The 14,466-nt window shown below is 41.8% G+C and overlaps 1 protein-coding gene across 1 annotated transcript in view; it reads right to left on the reverse strand.

Moving 5' to 3' along the window:
- Positions 1-14,466, reverse strand: part of ST8SIA4 (ST8 alpha-N-acetyl-neuraminide alpha-2,8-sialyltransferase 4) — a 112,812-nt gene that overhangs the window by 83,651 nt on the left and 14,695 nt on the right.

Here is a 14,466-nt window from a genome sequence, read left to right on the forward strand (position 1 = left end):
GGAAGAAGAATAAAGATCCCTGTTAAAGCAATTGCCAAGGTTCTTGTTAATTTTAACAAGCTTTTATTACATACGTCATACACTAAATTGCAGAGATGTATATAGACCTAGGTTGCTTTCAGAAGATAAATGTAACCACAGTAAAGTTTAAATGTGTGAACCCAGATTCACAGTCGCATGCATGCATTCCTTGCTTCTTTGTTGTAATGATTCCTTGTAATGGAGAGCAAGATGAAGGAATCACAATTAAAAACTAATTCAGGATATACATAATGTCTATAATATAAAATTAATTCTAGTTGTTTTAGAAGTACCAACACAGGTACATAGATTTACATGAGGAAGCCCACCCTCAACCCAGACTTGAATACAGGCTTAGAATTTTCATTAGTGGAGTGAAACTAACACCAGAGCCAGAATGACTGCATTTTACTATCGAAGGCTTTCACAACCAGAATCACTAGAGAAGTTCTTGTTTTCCGAGTTGTATGGCCGTGATCCAACAGCATATTCTCCTGATGTTTCACCTGTATCTATGGCTGGCATCTTCAGAGGATCCTCTGAAGATGCCAGCAGGCAAAACGTCAGAAGAAAATGCTATTGGAACATGGCCATACAACCCAGAAAACCCACAACACCTTATGTCTGCATTTGTAGATCACATATAGCCAGCTCATTTTTAATTGGAATTCCTTTACTGCATGCTATACAAGAAAGGAAGAAGAAAATTTATCTGGAGAGGTTCCACATAAATAGGGGAAAATGTATCTGGAGAGGTTCCACATAAATAGGGGAAAATGTCTCTGGAGAGGTTCCACATAAAGAAACACTAAAAGGACCCTGCATGAAAGTCATCCACATTATAATCTCACAGTTAACTTTGCTGTCCGAATGATGTTCCAGCCTTAAAAAGAAACTGCACCGAGCACAAACTAACTCTGAAATTTTCTTGAGAGCAGACTGGGGAGTTACCTTTCAGGAAACAGCTATTGTACCCTTGGGAACTATCTCACACCCTGTTCTCTCATTAAATGCAGAACACATCCTGAACACTTGATAAATCCCCTGTTAAGTGGTGATAGTTCAGCAACTTCTCTGCCTTAAAGACACAGATATTTTTCCATGCTCTTCTGGTCTTTAGTCATTAGCGTCCCACTTGGAAGGGTAGCTTTAAAGCTAATTTTGCCATTCCATGACCCTATATACTCAAGAAACCTTAAACTTAAGTCCCAAGTCCCTAATTAGCCAAGAGACCCGAAGAAGAATTCTACCCCCAAAAGACTTCTAATAGACATGCTTCCTATGAAGAATCGAAAGTAGAAGAAGAGTTTGGATTGATATCCCCCCTTTCTCTCCTGTAGGAGACTCAAAGGGGCTTACAATCTCCTTGCCCTTCCCCCCTCACAACAAACACCCTGTACAATCAGTACAATCTGTTACGGCTCTGATCACCCCCCACATATTGTTGAAACATATTTTCTTCAAAAATCATATTGGCAAAAGCCAGTTGTCACACACCTCTCTGTGTAGGTAGCAGAATGTCCACTTGGCAGCAAGCCAAAGGCAAAAGGTTTGCTTTACAAAATCTAATCAAGTGGATGAGTTACTCCAGTATAACTTGGAGGTCTCATTTTGTTTGTGGGCATGATCTTGATTACCACACCTTGCTAAGATACTGTAGGACAAAAGAATATGGAAAGACACCTTGGTATCAGATGTTGCATTTCACTGGCTCTCCTAGAAAACATGTCAGCAACAGATGGTTGCTTCTTTGCATTTCCTCCACCTATTGTTATGACTTTCCTAAACCACTCACCTTGTCCTAATCCAATGTCTCAACCAAATTTGAATAACCTGGGCAGTGTCTCTACAGAGTTAATCTGCATGAAGCCTTATAGCGTTTCCCCATTTAGCCTAACAAAGCAATTGGCCCTATTGTCCCAGAGTAATAGATGAGCTGATTAATTAGCTCCAGTGTTAATCCGGCAAAACCCAGCACAGATGTGGTAGAAACGAAACTTTGAGTGGCAAATTGGTCCCTCCTTTTCTCCCGCAAGAGAACGATCTACCTTATAAAAGCCTGGTTCACCTGCAACACCTTGCTCTTTGCTAACTTGAACCTCCCTTGGTCCTGTGGGTGTGAGACACGATATATCGTCTTCTACTGGGTTTCTGTGCTGGCGTGGAATCCCTGGCTTCTACTACTTCATGTGCTCCTTAAGATCATTAGGTAATGTATCACCCTGCTGCTTCCCAACTCCCTCTCTATCCTCCCACCTACTTTTCCAACCTTTCTATATATTAGGAATTTGTATGTATGTGCTCTTATGCCTTGCTGTATGTATGCTTTTGAAACCAAATTTATATAAATATTTTAAAATTCAATTTGGACTTTTGTATTACTCTGCGGAACGCTCCTTGCTATCCATTCCCCGTATACATAGTCTAAAAGATCCCTTCCTAGCCACCTCTCGCATTGCCAAGCCGAGTATTTTCCCCATTGCTACTTTAAGATACTTGTGTGCTGTTACACTCTTAGCAGCTGGTGGAGATTTCTTAGAAATAAGTTCACAACCCCTGTTAAGCTAGGTAACAAATCAGTTCTGGGTTTCAGGTGAGCACCACAGTGCGAGTATAATTGAGTTTTAGGGTCAGCTTTGCAAAATTTTGATAAGTGTAGAGCCACATTAGAGATTACACCAATTTTTGCTTCACTTTTCTTGTCTTACTTTGTCCTTCGCCAAAAAAAAACCACTTGGGTGGTAGTGTTAGTTACTCTTGACCAGCGGTTCTCAACCTGTGAGTCGTGACCCCTTTGGGGGTGAAACGACCCTTTCATAGGGGTTGCCTAAGACTCTCTACATCAGTGTTCTCCATCTGTAAAATGGATAAATGTTGGGGGTCACCACAACATGAGGAACTGTATTGAAGGGTCGCGGCATTAGGAAAGTTGAGAACCACTGCTCTAGACTAAAGTAATACTGCCAGCATTATAACATTCCTAGATGCTTATCTAACAGTAGAAAGAGAACAGTAGAAAGAGAACTATTCCAGAGAATGGAGATCACAGACCAGCCCTTAGAATATACTTTTCTAGGTTTCCCCTTTATGGTACACTAACACTGAGTAAAACCCAAAGGAAGAAAATCCTTTATAAAGGAGTGGTAAATCTCCCTCAAATGAGTGGTTTTATTTACAAACACCACAGAAAACTGATTTTGGGAAAGGAACAAAATGTTAATAAACAAGAAGCAAATATTGAGTGGTTACTACATACACAATGTTACAGTATCTCTCTTCGTAAGTGCTACAAGCTTAGCTCAGGTCACTAGATTAACTGTCTTCAAGATGTTACATTCAATTGCACTTAATCATATACAAACATATTAGTATGGGTGACACTATATTCAGTTGGTATTTCTATTCATTTGCAAAAACCTTCCTTTTACCTTCAGGTAAGTATTTTTTTAAAAAAACCAGCCTCTTATAAGACTATATTCTAGACAATCCTTTGCAGTAGATATGTCTAGCCCCCGCCACACACACATACACTGCTTAAGAGAATACGAATTCCAGCAAACCGCCCCCCCCCCCCAGAAGCCAATTCCTCTCTTTGGCCGTTTTCGCACGGCCACGATGGGGGTTGGGTCGGCGTACATGATGCCAACCCAACCCCCCCGGGACCGTTCGCACAAACGGTCCCGGTTGCGGTGGGGAAGACGGCGCCACAGAGCGCTGTTGTCCAATCAACCTACCTGCTCTGCGACCGTCCGGCACGTTGCTGAGGTCAGGGGACATGCCCCCCTGCCCTGTGCGACCACTCTGGCGTCGCAGGGCAGGGAGCGTGTCCCCAGGCCTCAGTGACGCGCCAGACGGTCGCAGAGCAGGTAGGTCGACCGGGCACAGGGGGGAGGGAAGGCGCCTTCCAGCCGCTGCCGTTCACACGGCAGCGGCTGGAAGCCGCCATTTTCCGTAAACCTTGCTCAGGAAGTGAGGTGGGAAAATGGCGGCTTCGCGCAGCTTGGGAGGAGCGAGGGTGGCGCGGCTGCGAAGCAGTTGCGCCCCCCATGCGAACGGATTCCTGGGGATGGCGTTTTTGCCATCCCCAGGGCGCTGTATTAGGCCCGTGCGGAAAGGGCCTTTATCTCTACCTCCACTCTCATAAGCTTCCCTGCTTAGTATCTGAGTGGATTTTCCTCATAGATAAAAACATGTGTTCATTTTGGGCAATGTTTTTGTTAACACCAGGGACATAGTACGGATTCTCCTTTTAATCTGACCCTCCAGTCCCTCAGAGTGGTTTGACCAACTTAAATCAGGGCCCGCTAGGCACACATCTGTTCACTTTGGCTCTCTATCAGAACTCCCCTCAAAAACTCCTCACACAGCCTTTAGAATTCAACCTTTGCAGCCAATCAATCACAAGCAGTCCTGACAACTCCTTGTGGGCTGCAGTCCTCAAGGAAAATAAGGCTGTTGGTAATTGTCACAGGCACCACCCATATTCTGTTACTATGGGAGACAGAGAAAAAAGTTCTGCATGTCTACTTTTTCTGCCATATACATATTTTTTAAAATATCTAGTAAATTTTCTCTAAAACAGATACCTGTAACAGTTAGTTGCATCTGGCTATGTAACAATAAGGTACCATAACACCAAAGAAAGGTTGGGAGAATGAATTTTAAAACAGCATTCTTAAAATAAAGCATATAGAAGCCAGAAAGATAAAAATTCATCAAGGTAGTTCGTAGACGCTGCAAAGGTACAAAGAAATGAATTCCATCAGACAGAAGAGATCAAGTTATAAACAAACTCAATGAGAAAGTATTACAGCCAATATGCTAAGATTCTTCCACCTTAAGAAAAATAAACAAGAATTTTAATAGCGAATACCAGAAAGGTTTAGCATTTGAAATACTAGGGTGGAAATCAATGCTTAATTGGAATCTATATTAAATGCATCTATCCCAGTTGTTTACAAACTTTGTCCAGCAAAGAGGGAAAGAATAAAAGTCCAATTCAAGAAATATTTATTCAGAAGCATGTGTCACAATGTTCAGTAGAACTATCGATAAACAAGTGTCATATAACAGCCCAATTTCCGCAGAAAGAAAAAAAGAACACACACACAGAACAGAGACAGAATCAATGGTCCTAAATTGCTCAGCAAGCTTCTGTAGCAAACTGGGGATTTGAAACTAGCCTCCCAAGTCTTAGTCTGACATAAGGATGCCAGCCTCCAGGTGGAAACTGGAGATCCTCTGGAATTACAATTAATCTCCAGAGACTATAGAGATCAGCCTCCCTGGAGAAAAGGGATGCTTTGGAGGGTGGAATGTATGGCATTTTACCCCACTGAGGTCCCTGTCATCCCCAGGCTTCATCCCCAAAACTACTATCCTGGATCTGGCAATCCTACACTGCCTTTTCCCACTGGTGGCTAGGAGAGACTTGAAACCCTAGTCTGAAACGTTAACAATGCTAGCTTTGCGCTTCAAGCAACCAGCTTTAAAACTCACATTGTTTTTCAAATCAATTACACACAAAAAAAATTCATAACCTAAACACTTGAATCAAATTACAAATATTTTAAAACTGTGCATTAATATTTATAATTTGATTTAAACTTTTTGATTATAATTGTAGCTCTTTTGTAATTGACAGTGATAACTTTACATAAAGATCCCCACACCTCCATTTTTTTCAACTTTTTTGGATAGTTAGTCTGCTTTGAGTTGGAATCCCCCCCCCCCCCACAACACACACTTTTTGGTTGTTTTTAAAGTCCAAAGGGAAGTGAAATGTGGCCAGATTGATTTGTGGAACATTTTCTAAGGACTGTATTTTGTATCTTAAACCAGATTCAGATGGAGGAGGGGGAAAGCTCTTCTGTCTGGATTTAGAACTTTTATAGAGATGTGAAACAAACTTACAGGAAAGAACATCAGATGATTCATCATGCATGAGACCAAAAACTACAGCAGAAAGGAAACTATGAAAACCTGAAGAGCTGAAAGCTTCCAGTACATGATACAAGTTAAGAACAAGATTTTCTTTCTTCTCTAACATGTAAATACTATTGTGATCCCTACTTTAGACTTGAACAGCTTTCAAATATTCTAAGGCAAATTGTAAGAATATTGGGGAAAATACACTCATGAGCAGTAAAATCCTGATCTTACTATTCAATGGTTTTGAATGAGATCACTACACAGGGACCCCCCAAAACCTCTGTACTTGCACCCTTATTGACCAAAGGCCTCCTTTTAAGAGTAAAAAAAAACCATTTTTGAGTGCAGAGTTTGTGGCTTTCTGATAGAGGAAATGCTACACATTGTGACATTTCATAAAATCAAAAATAACTTTTGCCGGAAACCCTGTCTCCACTATCTGCATTTCATAAGGCAAAAGACTGGTTTGATCTACAAGCAAAGCTAACACAGTGCCACTACCCAAGAAACTCACAAAAGCCACTAGTTTTTTAAGAGCTGTATTCTTGAGAGCTGTAAACAGGAAAGGGCCTGAGCTACAACCTTGCTACTGATATTAAGCAATACACTGTAGGGTTCTGACTGCAAGCTGTCATGAGCCAGCCCCCAGGAGATGAGGAATTAGATGCAGAGCTGTACAACACCATAGACCAGGAGCTGTTTCCTCAAGAGGAGATATAAGTAACAGAGCCAAGCCCTCCTGCCAGCCAAGAATGAGCCAGATGCAGTGCAACTGGAAGAGCCTTCATCAGCCCAGATGAGTTGTGATGAGCCAGCTGCACAAAGATGGCAAAGGAAGAGACAGCTGCTCAGTGATAAAAGGAATGTCTGCATTGCAGCTCAATATGGCAAAAGACTCTGCAAGCTAAAAGCAGCAATATTAGAGGAGAACTGAGTCTTTGCAGCATCCTTTAGCAAGGGTGTCCTATATAAATCCTGCCTTGCACTTGGCTCTGCTTGGGTGCAACTAACGTGTTTCTCTGGGAAGATCCACACAACTGGTTTCCTGCTCCATGTGTTGAACCTCTGTTCCTAGCCTATGTGCTTAAACTCCTGGACTATCTGACCTTGAAATGCTTAACTACACCTGTGCCTGCCTTGAAGCTGGGCTGCCTGACAACGCCTGTGCCCACCTTGACTTCAGACTGCCTGACCACAGCTGTGCCTGGTGCCTGCTCTGACCTCAAACTGTCTGGAAAGTTACAGCAGACACCTGCCTGCAGCACATCAGCTGTAATATGTTGAGGAGTCAGTAGGACAGGGCCTCTCTCCGTCATACCTTCTGAAGTAACAGAAAGGACCACAGATGGCTCTTTTGGATTTGGCATCTTCCATAAACATCAATAGGGCAAGATCTTTCTGGGACTACGTAACAGTCCAGTTAATCAATTAGATATTGCTGGGTAGTATTGTTAGGAATAATACCTGCTTTCATTTTGTAAATTGAAAAGTGACTACTAATGCAAAAACAGACAGATAAATATGTACAGAAATGATAATAGCGAATTGTAAAGAAATGTTTTGAGGATGACTTTAAAAAGATCAATAAGAGGTACTTTAAATACAAAAGGCTCTGAATATCTATAGCTGTAATAAATCCAATCCAATCTTGTGCTCCCTTACAGCTGGACTTACACTGTAACTGGCTACCAGCCAAGATCGCTGCTAAGCTAGAAAGCCCTGCTTTTCAGGGTCAGATCAGCCTTCAGCCCACAGAATAGTGGACCCAGATACTGACACATTTTGATTCTTTCACATCTTCCTCTACTTGATTATCTGTCTAACTAGCTAGAGAGATTTTTTCCTCCAAGAAGCTTTGCAAGTCATACATAGCTTTCCTTTCCCCATTTTCATCCTCACAGCAACCCTGGGGTGTAGGTGAGGCTGAAAGCGAGAGTCAGGTTTAAGGTCCACTGGGCAAGCTTCCCATGGCAGAGTTGAACTTCTAACTGCTATACCCATTGACCCTCAGCTTATTCCTGCTTTTTAATGCTATCATTATTTGATCTGATTTAAATATGCAGGCTACGATCATGGCAGTCTCGCAAAAGGCTTCTCAGTTTTTTGGCTAAGATCGCGTGTATATGTTCTTATCAGTTTAATTCTTAAACCACAGTGGGTTGTGATTTACGTTCTCAGCAACTTAAACAACTGTACAACTGAGGTACATCAACCAATTAGCTAAAAGTTGGACCATTAACTATCACTGCAGCGACTTCAAAGTGACAAGAGATATGCTGGGAACTATTGGTCCTGTTAGGTGGATACAAAATCAATTTCTGTGCACTCAAAAGTATGTCACCAGTATGAAAGTGTCTTCATAGAAAGGAATAAATGAAAGATGAAAAGAATCAGTACAGTACAACTAAGCAGCCTTCTTATTATGACAGACTCACAGTATGATCCAAAATCCCTGGCAGGAAGCATCCTAAGAACGAGCTTATGAAGTAAAGAACTGGTGAAAAATAAATGGTTGCCCTGTTGACCTCAGCAATGATCATCAACCCGAACCAATGAATGAAGGTTACATGCAGTCTCCTCTGTTGCACTGACTGAGAGGCAGAGGACTGCCATTGTGCTTTGCAGCCTAAACAAGACACACAATGAAAAGTGCCAGAGAGGAAATCACATCTTCCAGAGACAGAGGGCATCTGTTTGAAGGAGGCCCATCTTGCACCAATCAAATCAAATGTATAGTGTAACCTGCAGGCTGCACTCCTCTACCGTTTTGAGAGCCACTGTGCTAAAATGATGGCATGAGACACTAAATAAAATTCAGCAGGGCTGGCTAAGGTTCTGACAGGAATATATTTATCCTGCTGCACCCAGAAATCAAAAGGAGCTTCACAGATTTCTGCCAAAAGAAAGAATTTAAAGGTCTGTCAAATGTTAATTGAGTCACCTGGTTTAGAAGCCTGAAAGTCAGTGAAGCCCCAAATCATACTGCAGATGGTATGCAAGGCAGGACAAAGGTAACATTCCAGACTAAGAATGTGTTGCTTTTCAACAAGAGAAAATTACACTGTTGTGCAACCTCCACATATACAGAACCAAAGCATGCATCAGACTTACATTAACAGCTTAAACCAACCTGATCATGACACAGATCAACCAGCTTGTGTACATTATACTTAATTAAAACAAATTTGTCCTCAGTTAGCAAAAGAATCCTAAGCAAGAGTCACACCCTTCAGTTCCCACTGATTTTGATGGGGTCAGCTGTACAGAGGGCAGCATAATAAATGTTTGTCTCCTGAGCCTGGACAAATGTTTAAACTTAAACTTATTTTCTACACAGCTCTGAAACATGCACACACACTCATACACCCCCACTGAGCATAATAAGAACACAAGGGTGCATTTTGACTATCTCTGAACAAAATGTGCTGTGAATACCCCTGGAAAAGTTGCATTCTCATTTCATTCTTGTTCTTGGTATCCATACTGAACACAAACGTGTCTTCTGAGTTATGATTCTGATTAAATGAATGGCACAAAGTGGAATCTGATCGACCATTTTTATTATTTGCTATGTAGATCAGTAATTAAGTGGAGATCTCTAAACACTGGCAGGAAGACAAATGGCCCCAACAACCACTTGGCAATCTACGCTTTTAGGTAAACTCCCATATTCTGTAGCTGCAGTTAATTTATTGTGAGGAATGAAAATGGAAGATTAATGTTTAGATTCTCCTAGGTTTTATTGATTGCCAAAAGACAAATGGCTACTATTATAACTAACTCCATGCTATTTTATTTATCCTGTGGGGCATCTTTGTAAACAAAGCTTTCCCTTTTTAAATACTTCATTGATCTTTTTTCTAACAAGTCACATCACTTCCTCAGAACAGAATAAATCACAAACAATAAACACATAACCCTTCTTCCATTTGAACCCAACACTTTCAACTCAGTACATGTCTTCTTTTTTTGTTTGGAAAACCACACAAAATAAAAGTTCTTAAGGACCCCAATCTTTTATCCATGTTCAAGCCTGTTCATGGAACTGACTCAAGAATGTTAACCCTGAAACACAAACTGACATGAGAAACTGCATTAGCACTAGAGATGTTCAAGCAGCTGCTGATTCAACTCATGTCCTGCTCAGAAGTTGCAAACAGGGAGCCAATAATTCAGCAAGCTGTTCACATGTGTTCAGAACCTCCATGTTCAGAGGCAGTATATCTCTGAATCCTGGAGGAGGCACAAATAGGAGTTGCTGGAGGAGGCACAAGTAGGAAAGCTTTGCCCTCTGTGCCCTTGCTGTGGAACTTCCAGGATCATACTGGGAAACAGATAGATGGACTGGAAGGACTGCTGGCTTGATCGAGCCTGGTTCTTCTTCTGTTCTCCATTCTTTCCTTCTTTTTTTAAATCTGAGTGTTACTCAGAGAATTATGCACGTGCAAGTTGCCATAGCTTTAAGATATTAATTTCATCTGTATCTCCACATTGTCACACTTGACCTGTACTCAGGAGTATCAGGTTACAGTTGTTTAATGGGAACAGGCAATGCAGAGTAAGCTTACTTTCAGTTCTGGGAAAAACAGTCCAGAGCCAGTTGTACACAGAGTAAAGACAGGTTGGTCAATCTGGGCCAGGTTCACGATACCAAATGTTCAGTCCAAAAGGAGGTCTGCAGAAACGATCAAGCTGTTTCAACAAAGTTGCTCCTTCAATGCTTGCTGTTTGCAGCTGTCTCTTATAAGCCTGCATTCCTGCTCAGTCTGAATCCTGAGCTGACTTACACATGTCTCTTTGGCATCTCTGAGCCTCCAAAGCAGTGCTGTGTCTTTTAGCATTCACAGCCTGATGGCCCTGCTGTCTGAGGTGCCTCACAGAACCAGGTGAGCTGGGGGAACTGTGTGCCCTGTCCTCTTGCTCTTGGCTTGGGCCAGCACTGACCTCCACTTGCGTGACTGCTGGCTGCTCACAGAACTCAACCAACTGTGGCTCTGGAGATTCAGTCAGCTGAGACTCTGATGGAGCCGGGTCATCATGCCAGTATTCCTCATCTGAGGGATCCTGGCTGGCTGCTGGGGAGCCCACGACACACATCCCCTAGGTCACTGGTGTACACAGTGTACTTCTGCATTGCATTTTAAAATAGTGTTTTATCAATCTTAATTTAATTGACTATATCCCATGAATCTGTGTGTTTTGGAAATGTGTGCAACAATAAAAACAGAAACATCCTAGTCTATTGCAAAGTTTATTGCAGGTATCAGCTTGTATCTACTGTACCATCTTCTACCATTGCTATTCACTTTCTTCATTGCTTATGATATGCCATGCGTTAGATATTTTTTTTGTTTACATTGCTTTTTAAAAATCTGTTACCCTAGTCCTATTGCTCTAGTCTAGGCTGTCTGACTGGTTGTTGTTATATGTTGATTATTTAATGGGGTTCTGCTATTACTATGGTTGTTGTTGTGCTCTGCTCTTCAGGCCTCTTCTGTGCTTTGCTTGCAACTGGGAATCTTGTACCATACTCCTTTTTTTGTGACAATCGAAAAAACAGAGAGGGAATCAGTCTCATGACAGATCGATGGAGATGGATAATGGAAACATTACAATGCTGTATTTTTGAGAATAACAAAAGGAAAGTGAGTTGATGAAGCAACCCATGATGCTGATAGGATTACTTGTTTTTATTAGTATTATTTATTTGTTTACATGGTTTACATGGTAACCTATTAGTTTACATGGTATTTTGCCTAATGCAGAAAAAAAGAGAGGTTTGCAAACCAAAGAACTTACAACCTAAGAAACAGTTGCGTGCGGAGGTGCGGAAATTCGCTTCATTAAGTGCAGACAACATCTGTTTGTTGGAAATTAAATCGGCTACAGCCCAATTTATTTTAACAGTGTAACGAACTCGAAGCTGGGCGAGCATATCAGAGCACATCTGGGCCCCCAGGCAGCAAACGCTGAACCTGGTTATCAGGGCAGCCCTAGCTGACCCCTCAGGCCCTTCGGATAGCAACAACTGTCCAGCACATCCCCCAAGGGAACTGGAACAGAAAGTTACTAGGTGCCACTTGGGCACATGCCCATTTTGTGACACCCCTTTCTGCTGGGTAGCGAGCTCTCTGCATGGCCCCAAGGCTTGCACTATCAAGCTCCCCACTACCTCAGACCTCATATGGAGGGCCCCAATGCGGGACGGTCCGACATGCAAGCTCTGCCTTCCTGAAAAGCATGCGCTCTTATCCCCCAACTGCCACAGAACTGTGACAAAACATTATACAAATATGTAAGCATAACCCCGCAAGAAAAGCATTCAACAAAGGGAGGGTGGGAGGGTCCCTGGCCTTGAAAGAGGCCGTCTACCAGCCAGGCCCAGCCTTGCCTGACTCCTGTCATGTGACAGGTACTATTGCTGACAGGGAGGAGGGGATTCCGCTCTCCCCCCCCCCCCACCGCCGCATCGGCACCTCCATGGTAAGTCCTGGGGCGCGTTTTCACAAAAAATTAAGACCTTGTGGTAACCAAGAGAATTTTGGATCTCATGTGTGCTTGGAACACACAAAAAATTGCCTCATACTGAATCAGACCAACAGTCCATCAATGTCAGTATTGTCTACTCAGACTGGCAGCAGCTGCTCAGGATCTCAGGCAGAGGTCTTTCACATCACCTGACTGGTTGTTTTCTACCTGGGGTTGCTGGGGACTGAACTTGGGACCTTCTGCATGCAAAGCAGAAGTTCTTATCCTGAGTCATAGAACCTTCCCAAGGGATAGTAATAGGGAAAGATTGGCTTTATTTAAGAAGAGGAGGAAGAGAAGGAGAAGAAGAAGAGAAGGAGGAGTTTGGATTTATACTTCACTTTTCTCAACTGTAAGAAATGTTGAAGCGGCTTACAAACTCCTTCCCTTCCTCTCCTCACAACAGTCATCTTGTGAGTTATGTGGGGCTGAGAGAGTTCTGAGACAACTGTGAGTTGCCTGAGATCACCCAGCAGGTTTCATTTGTAGGAGTGAAGAAACACACCTGAGTAGAGTCCACCAGATTAGAGTCTCTTGCTCTTAACCACTACGCTACTTTGGCTCTCAAGGTAGAGGAGAGCATCAAGTGCTTCAGAATCCTTTCTCAAATCTACCTTGCTCTTTTACTGCCTACCTCTTTGCAGCCATAATTGCTCCACTGCTGCTCTTTGTTCTACCAACTGAGGTCAATAAGGAGTGAGTGATTTACTTCCAGGAGAGAAATCACCACCTCGGAGCATGTGTTACATTACTAGCATTTTCAGCAAACTCTACGGATGTTCAGGGCAGAGAGTAGAACACTGGGGCCAAACATAAACTGAAAAGCAACTCATCTTCAAAGTCAAGCCATAACATCTTCTCAAAGAAGAAAATGGAAATCCCCTGGGCTTAAGAGCTAAATCTTATCATCTTTGTGGTTTTCTACTGGCAGTGTAACAGAAAGTAAATTATAACTCAGGAAGCCAACTTTGAATTACAACAGTTCTTAACAAAAGCAATTTCATGGCCATTTTCTTAACTGCATATACAAAAAATGTTATTTTTTTCAAAAAATCAATCAAGTGCACAGAAATGAAAGTCCTCTGAACCACAGTTGGCTATCTGCTCTTCTGGTGATAAAGCACAGGACTTTTCAGAAGCTAAGCCTTCCAAGAAAGACTAGAGATCTGCTGGTTTCCTCTTAATGCAGCTTTGCACATCTTATTTACTCCTATGCAGTTAATACATTTTTGGTGGTTTATTATACAAGACAATAAAATGTTGGGACCAGTCCAACTGAATGACATGATATAGATGAATGCATACTGCACTGATGCTTTAGACATAGAAAATTGAAAGAAACGTTTTAAAATAATATTGTCTCCCTAAAATTGAAGAAATGACACCCTTACTATGAGGTTGATGAAGTTTTGGGGCAACTGAGCTCTTGGATCTCTCCTGTATTGTAAACTGTTCAGGAGGAATGCTTTGCTACACTGTCTCACACAGTGTAGCATACTCAGTTTAGAACAAAGTATTTAATTAGATATTACAATTTTGTTAGCTCTGGAGCTGTTCTATGGTATTCTTTTATATTTAATAGGCACATTAAATATGAATTGTTGTAAGAATTATTTATTACTGTTTATCAAAGTAGGGATCATACTAATGGTAAGGTTTTATGATCGTTACAGTGTGGTATGCTTTTTGTATATTCTGCATATTTAAAAAAGCTTAAAATTAAAACAATTAAAAAATAACAGCAGCAATTGTCCCACCCACTTTACTTCCTTCTAGATCGAAAACTGCATGTGCTAAAGGTATATCTTTACCGTGATTTTGAAGGGATTGCATTATATGTCGTGCATGTGCCTCTGGATTTTTAGCCAGTTCCCATGCTTATCATCAAGATCTGGTCAAAACTTATTCGGTCCAACTTTTGACTTCAACTATGGCCACAAGATGCTACTAGGAGGGTTACAAGGAATAGCTGTCCCCTATTTGTCT

The sequence above is a fragment of the Sphaerodactylus townsendi genome, linkage group LG07 (assembly GCF_021028975.2).
Source record: "Sphaerodactylus townsendi isolate TG3544 linkage group LG07, MPM_Stown_v2.3, whole genome shotgun sequence".
Classification (NCBI taxonomy): Eukaryota; Metazoa; Chordata; class Lepidosauria; order Squamata; family Sphaerodactylidae; genus Sphaerodactylus; species Sphaerodactylus townsendi.